General features: G+C 41.2%; 1 long non-coding RNA gene across 2 annotated transcripts; it reads left to right on the top strand.

The window, feature by feature from the left end:
• Positions 1 to 6,273: 6,273 nt before the first annotated feature.
• On the top strand, positions 6,274 to 14,197 carry LOC138750594 (uncharacterized). 2 transcript variants are annotated; one of them, XR_011349397.1, is made up of 4 exons: positions 6,274 to 7,313; positions 7,456 to 7,528; positions 10,808 to 10,967; positions 12,786 to 14,197. It is a non-coding gene; the product is annotated as an uncharacterized lncRNA (long non-coding RNA). The 2 variants fall into 2 exon arrangements; XR_011349398.1 differs by lacking the exon at positions 7,456 to 7,528 and having other exon boundaries at positions 6,280 to 7,313.
• The last annotated feature ends 252 nt before the right edge of the window (positions 14,198 to 14,449 follow it).

The raw sequence follows: 14,449 nt of genomic DNA, 5'->3' as shown, positions 1-14,449 counted from the left end.
AGATATTCACAAACCTTGAAAGGAAAATAAGCAGTTTCTGAATTCAGTTTCAAATTCTGTTAAACATGTTGATGGTCATTAATTAGCGTATAGCATTACCCTTGAAGAAAAGAGAAATTTGTGCACCAGATAATAAAATAATTGCAGAACAGCGTATGCTGAATTTGAAGAGAAAATTCAAGAGACATTCTTCCTTTCATTTGGATATACCAATGTCAAGTCAGATATGATAAAAGAAGGTTATGTAGAAAAGATATCAGAAGGTATCTTGAAATGTAAAGATGGAAGAAAATGGTATTTACCTCATCATGGAGTTATACATTCACAAAAAGAGAAATTACAAGTAGTATTTGATTGTGGAACATCATTTCAAGGAGTTTTATTGAATTCTCAACTTTCTTGTACTTCACCAGTACTTTAATAGGTGTTTTGATTTGTAAGGAACCTATTATAATTGTTGCAGATATTGACACGATGTTTCATCAAGTGAAAGTACCATCAGAAGATCATGATTTTCTACCATTGTAATGGTGGCCTAATGGCGATTACAGTAAAGATATAATTGAATCCAGAATGACAGTTCATCTATTTGGAGTGACTTCATCACCGAGTTGTGCAAATTTTGCTCCCAGGAAATGTGCTGAAGATGATGAAGAGGAATTTCATTCTCCAGTTATAACCAGCATCAGAAACAATTGCTATGTTGATGATCGTCTCACTTCAGTGTTTCAGAAAAGGAAAGAATAGATCTTTCTCATGAGTTAAAGGAGATCTGTAATAAAGGCGGTTTCTTCCTTATGAAATGGATGAGCAACAGTCGAGATGTGCTGGCTGCTGTTCACAACGCAGAAAGAGAAAAGGATTTGGATTGTGCCGTTGTACCTGTCGAAAGAATTCTAGGAATGCAATGGTGTGTTCAATCTGATGGTTTTCAAATTTAAACTTGCTTTGAAAGTACGACCTTTGACAAGAGGTATTCCTTCGTTCATAATTTTGGCACCAGTAGTATTAATAGCCAAGAAAATTCTGCAAAAATTGTGCAGAAGAAAATTTGTATGGGGTGAAACTACATCAGATTCCATCGCACAAGATTGGATGAATTGGATTGAGAGTCTTGAAATGTTAGAAAGTTTTAAAATCAACAGATGTTTGAAACCTACAGGGAAAATTGAGGCTGAATTAAACAGACTAAAATGTGAAGGCATCTTAGAACCAATACATTACAGCAATTGGGCAGCCCCATTGCGTCCGTACAAAAAGATTCACATGTGCGGTGATTACAAAGTCACCATCAATCCATCACTCAAAATAACTGAACACCCCATGCCCAAGGCAGTAGAATTGTTCCAGGCACTAAACGGAGGACAAGACTAGATTTGTCACAAGCATATCAACAGATAAAATTAGACAAAAAAAGAAATCAAGGGAATATATGACAATCAAAACCCATCTGGGATGATATTTTTTTTAAGCAACAATGGACAAATTAAAACATAAACCAGGAACAATCAACGGCCAGACAGATCGATGCCTCATCATGCATGCTGCTACCCAAGACAGAACAGAGATGAAATTATTAAATGGACACCAGGGGCAGCAGCCATCAAGCAAGAACTTCAACAACTGCCCATTATAGCCCAGATGATCTGAAAGGAAACCCAAAAAGTGGCAACATTAAGCAAGATCCTATACTTCCCCCTTAATGGATGGCCAGAATCTGAAGTCATCTCAGAAAATCTAAAACTTTACCACATACGCAGCCATGAACTATCAGTCAAAGGGTACCAGTCCAATTATTCCAGCCAAATGGCAAACGACCATGTTATCAGAATGGCAGCACAACCATCCGAGAATGGTACGAATGAAGGTAGTGGCCCGCATTCATGCCTGGTGACCCTCCATAGACAGAGACATTGAAACAACAGTAAGAGAATACAAAGTATGTCAGACAATGCAACCAAAAATGCAACAAGCAGGACATAAACCACAGAACTGGCCAACCAAACCCTGGCATCAGATTCATGTAGACCTTGCTGGAACATTCATGGGTGAGACTTTGCTTATAGCTGTGGACACACACGTCAAATGGCTAGTAGTTTCACAGCTGAAAATCACAAAAGCAGATCCCACGATTGACAGTCTACGAGCGATCTTTGCCACTTAAGGATCGCCTCATGAATTAGTTACAGACACTGGGCTCCAGTGTAGATCAGAACATTTTTTTAAATTTATGTGTGACAACAATATCAGATATATTTTGTCTACAACCTATCACCCAAGTATTAATGGGGAAGCAGAAGATTTTGTACAAACATTCAAAGAAACAATGAAAGCCATGAAACTTCTAAATGTCAGTTGGACATAGAAAAATCACAGATTTCCTATTGGGGTATAGAAACACGCCACATTCACAAAGCGTACCCCAGCAGAACTAATGTTTGACAGCAACCTGCCGACCAGGCTGTCCACAGTTCACCCAGATCTGGGTCTCTGATTGCAAATAACAGCATCGCCAGAAACTTCACCTACAACATTGGAAGTGGGCAAGAGAGTTCTGGTGCAAGATTATAAAACCCATGGGTGGTAGGAGCAATCTTACAAAAATTGAGCCCCTGTTCATTCTCTTTTCTAGATGGAGACAGATTCTGGAAGTGACACATTGACCAATTACAAGCATTGACTGACACTAAGGTCCACAAACAGCCTCATGAACAGGAGGAGGTGGCACCAGACCTGCCGTGGCCTGCCCCAACCATCCCACCCCTCAGGCCATGTGAGGGGAGAGCCAGAGATGGTTGCGGACCCAAGGAGTACAGTAAATGAAACACACAGCCAGGAGGGCAGCAAAGATGGGCAGTCATTGCCAACTCGACCGCTAACCTGACGATCTATGGGTCCTGAGCAAAGACTGGCTGATAGGCACTATCAATAACCATAGAGTCGAGAAATGAGGGAACGATTAGCTTTAATACACAGAGGCCTCAAGCTAGGCCGGATCCAGGTACAGGAATGCTGGAATGGGGGGGTAGCTCGACCTTTATGGCCAGGACAAAAGGGGAAGAGACATAGGGAATGAGTCATTAGTGGGTGGGCCAGCCTCTGATGTACAGTAGCCAGTATGGACTATATACAGTGGAGGAAAACATATCAGTTCACCCGCATAGCAAACCACACCAAGGTGGTCCAAGATAGAATGAAGACCACCCAAATGCTTGAAGGACTATGTCCCCTGATTATTATTAAATACTTTCCCTTTTATAATTATAATTACTCATGAGATGTATTCTATTTCTCACGTAGTCCTGGGAGTGGGAAGTGGGTGGGGCCCCAAAAAGACCAGTTCTTCTTCCAGAATACCTTTCCAAAATGCACCCATCCCCTGTTCCTTCATCTGAACCCCTCACACTGGGAGATAATGTCAATATCCAACCTTTCGCCTTCTTGGCTAAAGCAGCACTAGGCCTCCCACTGTTGGACACGTCCATGAGGGATCTCGTGTTGCAGATCCTGAACTTTCCAGCCAGATCCTCTGCCATGGGGGAAAGACTCAATTATCGGCACAAAACCAATGGGAAAAGCTGCGAGGGTCACAAGGTGGACGGCCTGTCCTGTCAGCATCCACCCTGCTGCATCACCAACCCGGGCTGTGCAAGTATCACACCACTGATGTCATCTATGGTGTCAGCACCGCCCCTGTCCCTCCAACGGCCTGGGTCCTTTCTCACCTCATTGCTCCTTCGGAACCCAACGAGGGGGACGCAGCCGGGAGGACAGCCGAGCGCTGCGCTGTCAATGGGCCGAGCCGCAGGGAGGGGAAGGGGGTAGTTGCTTAATTACCTCCTTAATTTCCCCCAGCGGGCTCTCCCCACCCCAACTGTCCCTGTTTGGTAACTGGTATATACGTCTGCTGAACACGGTGGAAAATCTCTTTGAAAATTTTCCTCTGTTCCTCAGCTGATCCACATCATCGGTTGTGCCCTCCGCCCATGTGAGGCAATTCATCCCTTGTTCCATTGTCGTCCTTTTGTTCCAACATGAGACACTGGTTTTGGCTCTTATTTTCTTACCCTCCGTTGAAACGAGGGATTCGGCCTTTCTCTGAAGATAACACTGCAGCAGATCCATTGAAGCCCAGAAAACAGAATGGAATAAAGTCCTTTCAGCAGGTTGGTTAGAGAGTGGGAATATGATTGAATGGACACCAGACTGGACAGGGCTCTGTATTCTGTGTGTGTCCCTGGGACTGGGCTGGGCTCTCTTCAAGTGTCACATGAAGCCAGGACAATAAGAATGGTTCCTCCACAAGCCATCCAGCAAGTCAATTCTAACATGAACAAAGTTGCAGGAGAGGTGAACAGTTACCATGTGTCAAGTTACAATGACAAAGATCAATTAGCAACAAGGTGAGAGCAGTCTTTAAGCCTGTGGGTGTGTGATTTGGCACGAGATGTGATGGAGTCAGTGGAGGTGAGGGAGATGTCATCTGAGCTGCATTCACCACAGTTTGTAGCATTGTTTGATCTTGGACAGAGTTGCTATCCATATCAGGCTTTGATGTAGCCAGCAAGGAAGATCTTGATGGTAGTGGAGTATCGGGTTACCAGCAGAACTTCTTCAGTCTTCCAAGGAAGTAGAGTCATTGGTGTACTTTCTGGAACATTGTGTGAGTGAGGTTGGTCCCAATGAGGTCACAGGAAAGGTTCACTCCCAGGAATTTGGGCCTATCTGCTGTCTCCAAATGAGCACTATTAATGCAGACAGTGGTGTGGGTTCGATGATCAGCTTCCTTTGTCTTGATGTTGAAGGGAGACGCTCAAGCTGCTTTCTATGTTCCATCTCACAGCTATTTATGATCAGCCTACGTCTGTGCCATCAACTAATTTGTAGGTGGATTTGGCATGTGGGTGCAGAGGGAGTGTCATTAGGGCTGAGTACACATCACTACAGAGTGATGTGCTGTGATTGTGGAGGAGATGTTGCTGCCCATCTTCACTGATTGCATTCTGTTTGTTGGGAAGTCGAGGATCCAGTGGGAAGGATGTTTTGAGGCTAAAATCTCAGTTTTGAGATAATGTTGATGGGGTCGATGGTGTGACTGATGAAGAGTTGTCTGACATGGGTTTACTTGGTGTCCAGGTGTTCCAGGGCCAGGTGGAGGGCCATTAACGTGGTATATTCCATGGATCTGTAGGAACGGTGGGGAAATTGAAGTGGGTCAAGGCTGGCTGGAAGGTGAAAGTTGATGTGAGCCAGGACCACCGTTTCTAAGCCCTTCATTAGGGTGGATATCAGAACCACAGTTCAGTGGTCATTTAGGCCCATTATTGCATTTTTCTCTGTGCTGGTATAATGATGGCCTTCTTGAAATGGGTGACAACTACAGATCACGGCCGAGAGAGATTAAAGATACCTGGGAATTCAGCTACCAGTTGATCTGGGTGGCTCTCAGTATGTGTCCAGGGACTCCCTCTGGGTGAGTTGCTTTCCACAGGTTCACTCTCCGGAAGGCTGACTTGACTTCTGCAGCAGTGACCGTGAGTGCAGGATCGTTGAGGTGGATATCTTTGCCTCACTGTTCAAAACTAACAGAGAATACATTTAGTTGACTGAGTAGGTTTTGTTTTGTGGACTCCATGTGGTCAAGTGGACAGGCTCGTGATTTGATTGATCAAACAAATGCAAGTGTTGATATTTTGGATATTAAGAGCTTAAGAAATAGGAGCAAGAGTGGGCCATTCAGCCGGTTGAGCCTGCACCATTCAATAAGATCATGGCTGTCCTGATGATGGGCTCATCTCCACCTCCCTGCCTTTTCCCCATATCCTTTAATACTCCTCTGTAAAAATCTATCCAACCTGTCTTAAATATATTCACTGAGGTTGCCACCACTGATTCAATGGGCATTGAATGGATTCACTGCCCTCTTGGAAAAGCAGTTCCTCCTCTGTCCTAACTCTTCTACCCTGAATGTTCAGGATATGTCCCCAGTTCCAATCTCCCTCAAGAATGGGGACACCGTCTTACCTCTATTTTATCCATGCCTTTTATAATGTTATATATTTCTATAAGATCTCTCATTTTTCTAAAGTCAAGTGAGTACAGCCCCAGTTTCTCTTCATAGGTTAACCCGCTCATGTCTGGAATCAACCTGGTGAAGCTCCGCTGCATCACTTCCAAAGCCAGGATATCCTTCCTCAAGTAAAGAGACCTGAATTGCACACAGTACTCCAGATGTGGCCTCACCAGAACCTTGTACGTTGACAGCATAACATCCCTGCTGATAAATTCAATCCCTCTAGCAATGAAGGCCATCATTCCATTGACCTTCTTGATAGATTGCTGCTCTGCAACATAGAAGAATGAGTCTGATTAGATGGTGGGTGAAGTCAGGGCGGGACACTGCAGAATCAGTGCAGTTGGAGAATTCTGGATAGAGGGGATGTTGAAAGAAAGACTGTTTTATTGATGCAGGGAGTTTAGGTGGAACTCTTGCTGAGTGCAGCCAGGAGAGAATCCAGTTTTATAACCGGTGCAATAATATGGATCAGGCTCTGATTACATGGTTGTTGGCCAGAGTAGCATTCATGTGATGTTCTGCAATGTTACTGCAGCTATCTGTAAATTGGCATCCTGAACCTATGGCCAAGGCATCTCTCAACCAGCCCATTACTCCTAAAAACACACAGTACATATTCATTCCCCTCCCACTGTTGTGACCACCCTTGTCAATGTCTTGGGTGAAAGGGGTCTCCATGAGATGTTATCTACTGTCAATCCCCAACTCCTATTCCTTTCCCACCATTGATTTTTTTTTGTTCATTGCTCCACTTTTATTACCTTAGTTAACAAAATGTGATGTTTCCTGACTGCTTTTTGTCATTTGTTTTGAAGGTATATTTGATATTCAGGAAAATTGACAAAAAGACACTCTCATCCATATATACCAAAACCAAGTCAGACATTGACTTGTGCAGACCATTGTGAAACAATGCCCATTTGTACGGTTTGTTCATTGTACATTGTCATAATGGTAAATAATATCAGTCCACTTCATTGCTTGTGGTTGGATCTGAACCACATACTCTCTGAGACCTCTCTGAGGAGTCGTAATATTACTCTGTGGTCTGCTGCCATAGTAGTGATCTGGTGCATAATTTTCTGCACACTGGAGAGTTTTTCTTCGTACTCCCCCTTCATCCAACAACCTGCCTCGTAAATGGGAAATTTGTCCTGTCACAGGACTCATCTGACAGCTGAGCTGAAGATCCTGATTTATGGAACCTGCCTGCAAGAATTTTATCTACACACTGCTTGTAAGTTGATTGGGTGGTTAAGAATGTTTGTGGTGGGTTAGCCTTCTTTAGTCAGGGGATTGAGTTCAAGAGCCATGAGATATTGTTGCAGCACTCTAAACCTCTGGTTAGAATGCATTCAGTTCTGGTTGCCTCATTACAGGAAAGAAGTAAATGCTTTCAAGAGGCTGCAGAGAAGATTTATCACGATGTTGCCATGAAGCAAGGTTGACAAAGTTAGGTTAAACAATAAATTATTTATAAAAGAAAACTCTTCAAAGTCCTTTCAAATCCTTAGAGTCATATCCATTCATTTCCATCAATGTTCATTGTTATATTCATTCTCTATTTAAGACAGTGGCATATTGAAGATACTCTCCCCTCTGTTGTTTGAGGGACTTCCCATTGGTCTCAGCCCCTCAATGCCTGATGACGTTTGGTTCGCACAAAACCATTGTGTTGGCTGCACCAAGCCTCAGTGCATCCCTCAGCCAATCAGCAGCATTGCTTCACTGACATCTCAATGTGCTGAAAGAACAACAAGTTTTGCGTAGCCCAAAGGGCATCTTTCACCATTGATGATCTTCAGGCAGCTCTGGATATCTGAGCTGCGTGCCTCCCCAGGATCAGCCCATAAGTTATAGTCATTTGTTATATAATGACAAGGTCCCTTGCATCCTGCCCCACACACTGTGAGCAAATCTATTCTGCAAAGAAGTGGGTGACTGTCTTTACTACACTGCACAGCCATCTTGGGACAACATACATTGTGGGTGATATTTTATCATACAGGAAGGTTCTAACCAAGATAGCTCTTGTCATCATCAGCTCAGTCAAGTTCTGTTGCTTATGAGGGAGCTCTGGCAATGAGGCATTCTTCCAGACCTGAATAGTCTGCACAAGGAACCATCCCCCAGTATCCCTTGAGAACTTGTTTGCAGAGCATTCGGTGCTGACCACTGCCTGATGGTTAAATGTTTGTTTTTTGGAAAAGATTTTTGCGAAAAGGGTAGGTGGTGTGGTAAAGTCCAGCTGACAAGGACATTGCATGACAATGGAGCCACGCCCATCCTTCACAACACCAGGGGTAGGAAGAACCTCAGCACATAGCAGCACATGGTCCCCTTGTATGTTGGTTCCATGCACAGCCTGATTTTGGGAAAAACCTGCCCCTTTTGTCTGCAACTTGTACATGAGGACCATCGAACCCTTTCCATTTTGGATCTCCATATAAACCAGAAGACTCCTCTGGTGAACATAATGGAGGAGATTTAGCAGTACCAAGAGCACTTTGCATCCGACGACCAGATTCTTCCATGTTATTGAGAGGGTGCATCCTGCTCAGAGACCCATTTTCTAGTTGTCCTCTGTGATCCACTCTCGCCAAATTTTATTCCACGCTTGAGGCTCTCCAAACCAAATCCTCAACATTTTCAGGTCCTCGGATCTGTGAAGGGGATGGTGATCTGGTCTGACTAGTTACCAAAGCATTGCCTCACTCTTCCTCCAATTTACTTTGGCCCCAGTCCCACTCAAACTGGCCGGAGATGCTGATCAGTCTGCAGATTGATCATGTCTGAACAGAAGATGGCGACGTTGACCATATGCAGGGAGGCATTGACCTGAATGCCTCGACTGCCCGCAATGTCACTTCTTTTAAGCCTTGTCCTTCCTTTGTTAATTTTTTTTATTTATCACATAATGAACCATATCAACCAAAATATGTACAGATGTTTCTCATTAAATATACAGTGAAATTTTCCCCCTTTTCTCCCCCTTTCCCATCCCCCTCCAAAACCAATAAATGTACAATACAATAAAACCACATCTTCACACAAAAGAAAAACAAACAAGAAAAATGTGTCATCTACTTTTACAATCTAATCTAATCGTTTTTATCATCTTATCATTTTAGGAGATGGAGGTCCAAGGCAAGCTCTTTCTGTTATGTTCCATGTATGGTTCCCCAATTTGTTCAAACAATGTAACTTTATTTTTTAAATTATATGTTATTTCCAATGGGATACACTTATTCATTTCCATGTACCATTGCTGTACTCTCAGGCCCTCTTCCATTTTCCAAGTTGACATGATACATTTTTTTGCTACTGCTCAGGCTATCATAATGAATCTTTATTGTGCTTTATCCAATTTGAGACCTAGTTCTTCACTTCTTGTGTTTCTCAAAGAAAAATTTCTGGATTTTTTGGTATGTTGTTTTTTTGTGATTTTATTTAATATCTGATTTAGTTCTTCCCAAAATGTATTCACTTTTGTAAATGTCCAAATTGCATGTATTGTTCCCATTTCATTTTTACAACGAAAACACCTATCCGATATTGTTGGATCCCATTCTTTCAATTTTTGGGGAGTGATATATAACCTGTGTAACCATTTATGCTGTATCATACATAACCGTGTGTTTATTGTATTCTTCATAGTTCCAGGACAAAACATTTCCCATGTTTTTATCTTTATATTTGTCCTTTTCCCACTTTTTGGGTTTATAGCTTATTTCATCATTTTCCTTACCTTGCAGCTAAATGTACATATTTGTGATAAATCTTTTAAATATCATGGTATCTGTAATCACATATTCAAAGCTACTTCCTTCTGGTAATCTCAATGTGTTTCCCAATTTATCCTATAAATTAGCAATCACTGTACCATGAGTTATTCCATTTTTGTCCTTCAACTGTTCAAAGGTTAACAAATTATTTCCCAAAAAACAATTTTCTATTCTCTTGATTCCTTTTCTCTCCCATTCTCTGAAGGAAATGTTATCTCTTGTAAAAGGGATTAGTGGATTTTGCATCAATTGCATTTTTGGTATTTGGTATTTTATTTTTTTCCTTTCTATGTGTATATTAATCAAATATATTAATCACATGATGCAATACTGGTGAGCTGTTATATTGCACCATCATTTCCTCGCATTTATAAAGTATATGTTCCGGTACCTTCTCTCCTCTTTTTTTCTAATTCTATCTTAGTCCATTCTGATTTTTCTCTTGTTTGGTAAAAATCTGATAAATACCTTAATTGTGCAGCTCTATAATAATTTTGGAAGTTTGGTGACTGCAAACCCACTTGGTTATACCTCTCTGTTAATTTATCTACTGCTACCCTCGGTTTCCCCCCTTTGCACAAGAATTTCCTTATTATTCTCCTTAGTTCAACAAAGAATTTCTCTGTTCAGGGAATTGGTAATGTTTGACATAAGTATTGTATCCTTGGGAACACATTGATTTTAATGCAGTTCACCCTCCCTATCAACGTTAGTGGCAATTCTTTCCAACGTTCTAAGTCATCCTGTAATTTCTTTATTAATGGCTAATAATTTCATTTTTACAAGTGGTTTAAGTTATTGTCTAATCTGATACCTAGGTATCGGATTGCTTGTGTTTGCCATTTCAATGGAGATTCTTTTTAAGGTTATGTATAATCCACGTTACTCATTGGCATCACTTTGCTTTTATTTGCATTGACCTTATAAATCTCCCCTATCATATTAGGTTCCAGACCTTGAGAAAGCCTCAAAATTAAAGAATTCAAGAAGCTCCTAACCTGTAAATAACAAAAAAAGTGATGTTTAGGTATTATAAATATGGTGGATAATTGTTCAAAAGAAGCAAGAATTTGGTCAATAAAGAAACCTGCAACTGCAAATCTCTGGTGAGTCCACAATGGTCACCTCATTACAGGAAGGATGTGGAAGCTATGGAGAGGGTGCAGAGGAGACTTAGCAGGATGTTACCTGGATTGGAAAACAAGTCATATGAGGCAAGGTTAGCAGAGCAGGGAAATTTTTCTTTGGGCTGTAGAAGGATGAGAGGAGACTACAAGATCGTGAGAAGCATTGATAAGGTGGTCAACCAGCACCTGTTTCCCAGGACAGGAATGGCAAACCCCAAAGGATGTGGGTACAAAGTGAAGGGAGGGAAATTTAGGGGAGACATCAGAGATGTTTTTTTTTGATGGAGACTGTTGTGAATACCTTGCCAAGGATGGTGATGGAAGTTGAATCATTCGGGGCATTTAAAGGACTCTTAGACAGGCACATGGATGGAAGAAAAATAGCAGGTTACAGGGTAGGGAGGTTTGAGTACATTTTGTAAGGAATACATGGGTCGGCAAAACCTTGAGGGTTGAAAGGCCTGTAGTGTTCTATGTATAAGGAAAAAGCAGGCAGGTGTCTGAAGAAAGACTGTGAGAGAAAAGGGGGAAGAATGGGAGGGGGAGGAGTCCAGACCAACAAACCAGAAGTGTTCATTGGACATGATAAAAGGAAAGGTGAGAATTGATTTTGGTTCTGTGCAAGGAGAGAGAGAGAGAGAGAGAGTGCAAACTAAATAAAAGTAAGGAGATGAAGATTGGCAGGGTGGTGCTGGTGATGGTGGCTTATAGAAAACCAGAGAAATTGATATAAGTGCAATCAGGTTGGATGGTGACCAGTCGGAAGATGAGGTGATGTCCCGTCCATTTGTAGTAATCTCAGTCTCTGAATGAGTTGGTTGTCCTAGAGTTTGGTGGTTGAGGGGTAGCAACTATTCCTGATCCTGAAGGTGCAAGTCCAGTGGCACCTGTACCTCTTTTCTGATGGGAGCAACAAGAACAGAGGGTGTCCTAGGTGGTGTGGATCCTTGATGATTGCTGTTGCTTGACGACTTCATCGTTCCATGTAGATGTTCTCAATGGTGGGGAGAGTTTTCCCTGTGAGGTTCTGGACTGTGTTCATTACCTTTTGCAGGGCTTTCCACTCAGAGGTATTGATGCACCCAAAGCAGGCCATGATGCAGCCGGTCAGCACATGTTTCACTACATTTCTGTAGAAGGTTCCCAAGGTTTCCGTTGACCTACCCAGCCTCCGCTGAGGAAGTCGAGGCACTGATGTGCTTTCTTCATGATGGCATTATTATGATGGGTCCAGGAAAGCTGCTCTCAGATCGTGACTCCCAGGAATTTAAATTTGCTCACCCTCTCCACCTGTGATCCCCCAGAGATGCCTGGATCATACACCTCTGGTTTTCCTTTCCGAAAGACTGCAATCAGCTCCTTAGTTTTGGTGACATTGAATCAGAGGTCATTGTTAGTACACCATTCAACTAAGCTTTGAATCTCCCTCTAGTATGCTGACTCATTGGCCCTTAATTATACAGCCCACTCAGGTGGTATTGTCAACTAATTTGTGAACAATTTTGTTGTCGTATTGAGCCACACAGTCAATGGTATAGAGTGAGTAGAGCAGGGGGATAAATACATTACTCAGTGGTGCTCTGGTACTGAGGCAGATTGGAGAGGAAATATTCTGCCAATCCGGGCTGACTGGAGTCTGGAAATGATGAAATCGAGGATCCAACAACACATGGGAATATTGACGCCCAGGCCTTGGAGTATGTTGATTAGTTTGGAGGGAATTATGGTGTTGAATGCCAAACTATAGTCAATAAATTGCATCCTGATTCATGTATCTTTGCTGTCCATGTGTTCCAGGGTTTTGTGTCGAGCCAGTGAGATGGCATCTTCTGTAGACTTGTTGCACTGGGAGGCAAACGAGAATGGATATATGTCACCGCTCAGACAGGAGCTCAAACTGAAGGAGAGTGAGAAAGACAAAAAGAAATACCAAGGAAGAGATTGAAATGAAATTTCAAGAACTGAGATGGAGACAAGAAGAGATAAAGAGAGATTTTTGTGCTTTTTTTTGTTTGTGACCACAAATGGAATTCTAATCTTGAGTGAGAGAGAGGGAAAATGGATGGGTTTGACAAAAACCAAGAAACCAAAATGGCAAAGTTTGTGTCAAACGTCCTCTATCTCCTGTTGTTTTTTGTAATCTTTATTTATTGCACGATGAACCTTTTCAACTATGTACAAATCTTTCTCATTAAATATGCACAATGACATTTTCTCTCTTTTCTCCCCCTCCAAAACCAATAAATATTAAACATATAAAATACAATAAAACAACATCTTCACACAAAAGAAAAACAAACAAGAAAGATGGGTCATCTACATTTACACATTAAATCTGATCGTGTTTATCATCTTATCGTTTTAGGAGATGGAGGTCCAAGGCCAGCTCTTTCTGTTATATTTCATGTATGGTTCCCAGATTTGTTTAAACAATGTAATGTTGTCTTTTAAATTACATGTAATTTTATCCAATGAGATACACTTATTCATTTCCATGTACCATTGTATTTTCAGGCTCTCTTTCGTTTTCCAAATTGAAATTATGTATTTTTTTTGCTACTGCTAAGTCGATCATAATGAATCTTTTTTGTGTTCTATCCAATTTGAGTCCGAGATCTTTACTTATTATGTTATTTAAAAGACAAATTTCTGGATTTTTTGGTATGTTGCTTTTGGTGTTTTATTTTATATCTGATTTAGTTCTTCCCAAAATATATTCAGTCTTGCGCATGCCCAAATTGCGTGTATTGTTGTTCCAATTTCATTTTTACAGTGAAAGCATCTATCCGATATTTTTGGGTCCCATTCTCTTAATTTTTAAGGGGTGATATATAGCCTGTGTAACCAATTATATTGTATCATACGTAGCCTTATGTTTATTGTGTTCTTCATAATTCCAGAACATAACTTTTCCCATGTTTGTTCTTTATCTTTGTTTAAGTCCTTTTCCCAACTTTGTTTAGGTTTGTACCTTATTTCATCATTTTCCTTGCCTTGCAGCTTAATGTACATGTTTGTTATAAATCTTTTAATTATCATTGTGTCTGTAATTACATACTCAAAACTGCTTCCTTCCGGTAGTCTCAATCTGCTTTCCAATTCGTCCTTTAATTAAGCTTTTAATTGGTGGTATGCAAACATTGGACCGTCAGTTATTCCGTATTTCTCATTCAACTGTTCAAATCTTAATAAATTATTTCCAAAAAAACCAAATTTCTATTCTCTTGATTCCTTTTCAATCCCATTCTCTTAAAAAATATAGGTTGTCTATTGTAAAAGGGATTAGTGGATTTTGCGTCAAAAGCTTTTTTGGTGTTTGATAATTTAATTTCCTTTCTACGTGCATCTTCTTCCATATGTTAAGTAAATAATGCAATACTGGTGAGTTGTTATATTGCACCACCTTTTCATTCCATTTATAAAGTAAACGTTACAGTACCTTTACTCCTATTTTATCTTGT

This window comes from Narcine bancroftii, unplaced genomic scaffold (assembly GCF_036971445.1).
Source record: "Narcine bancroftii isolate sNarBan1 unplaced genomic scaffold, sNarBan1.hap1 Scaffold_183, whole genome shotgun sequence".
NCBI classification, from domain to species: Eukaryota; Metazoa; Chordata; class Chondrichthyes; order Torpediniformes; family Narcinidae; genus Narcine; species Narcine bancroftii.
This window is presented reverse-complemented; position numbering and strand designations above follow the sequence as displayed.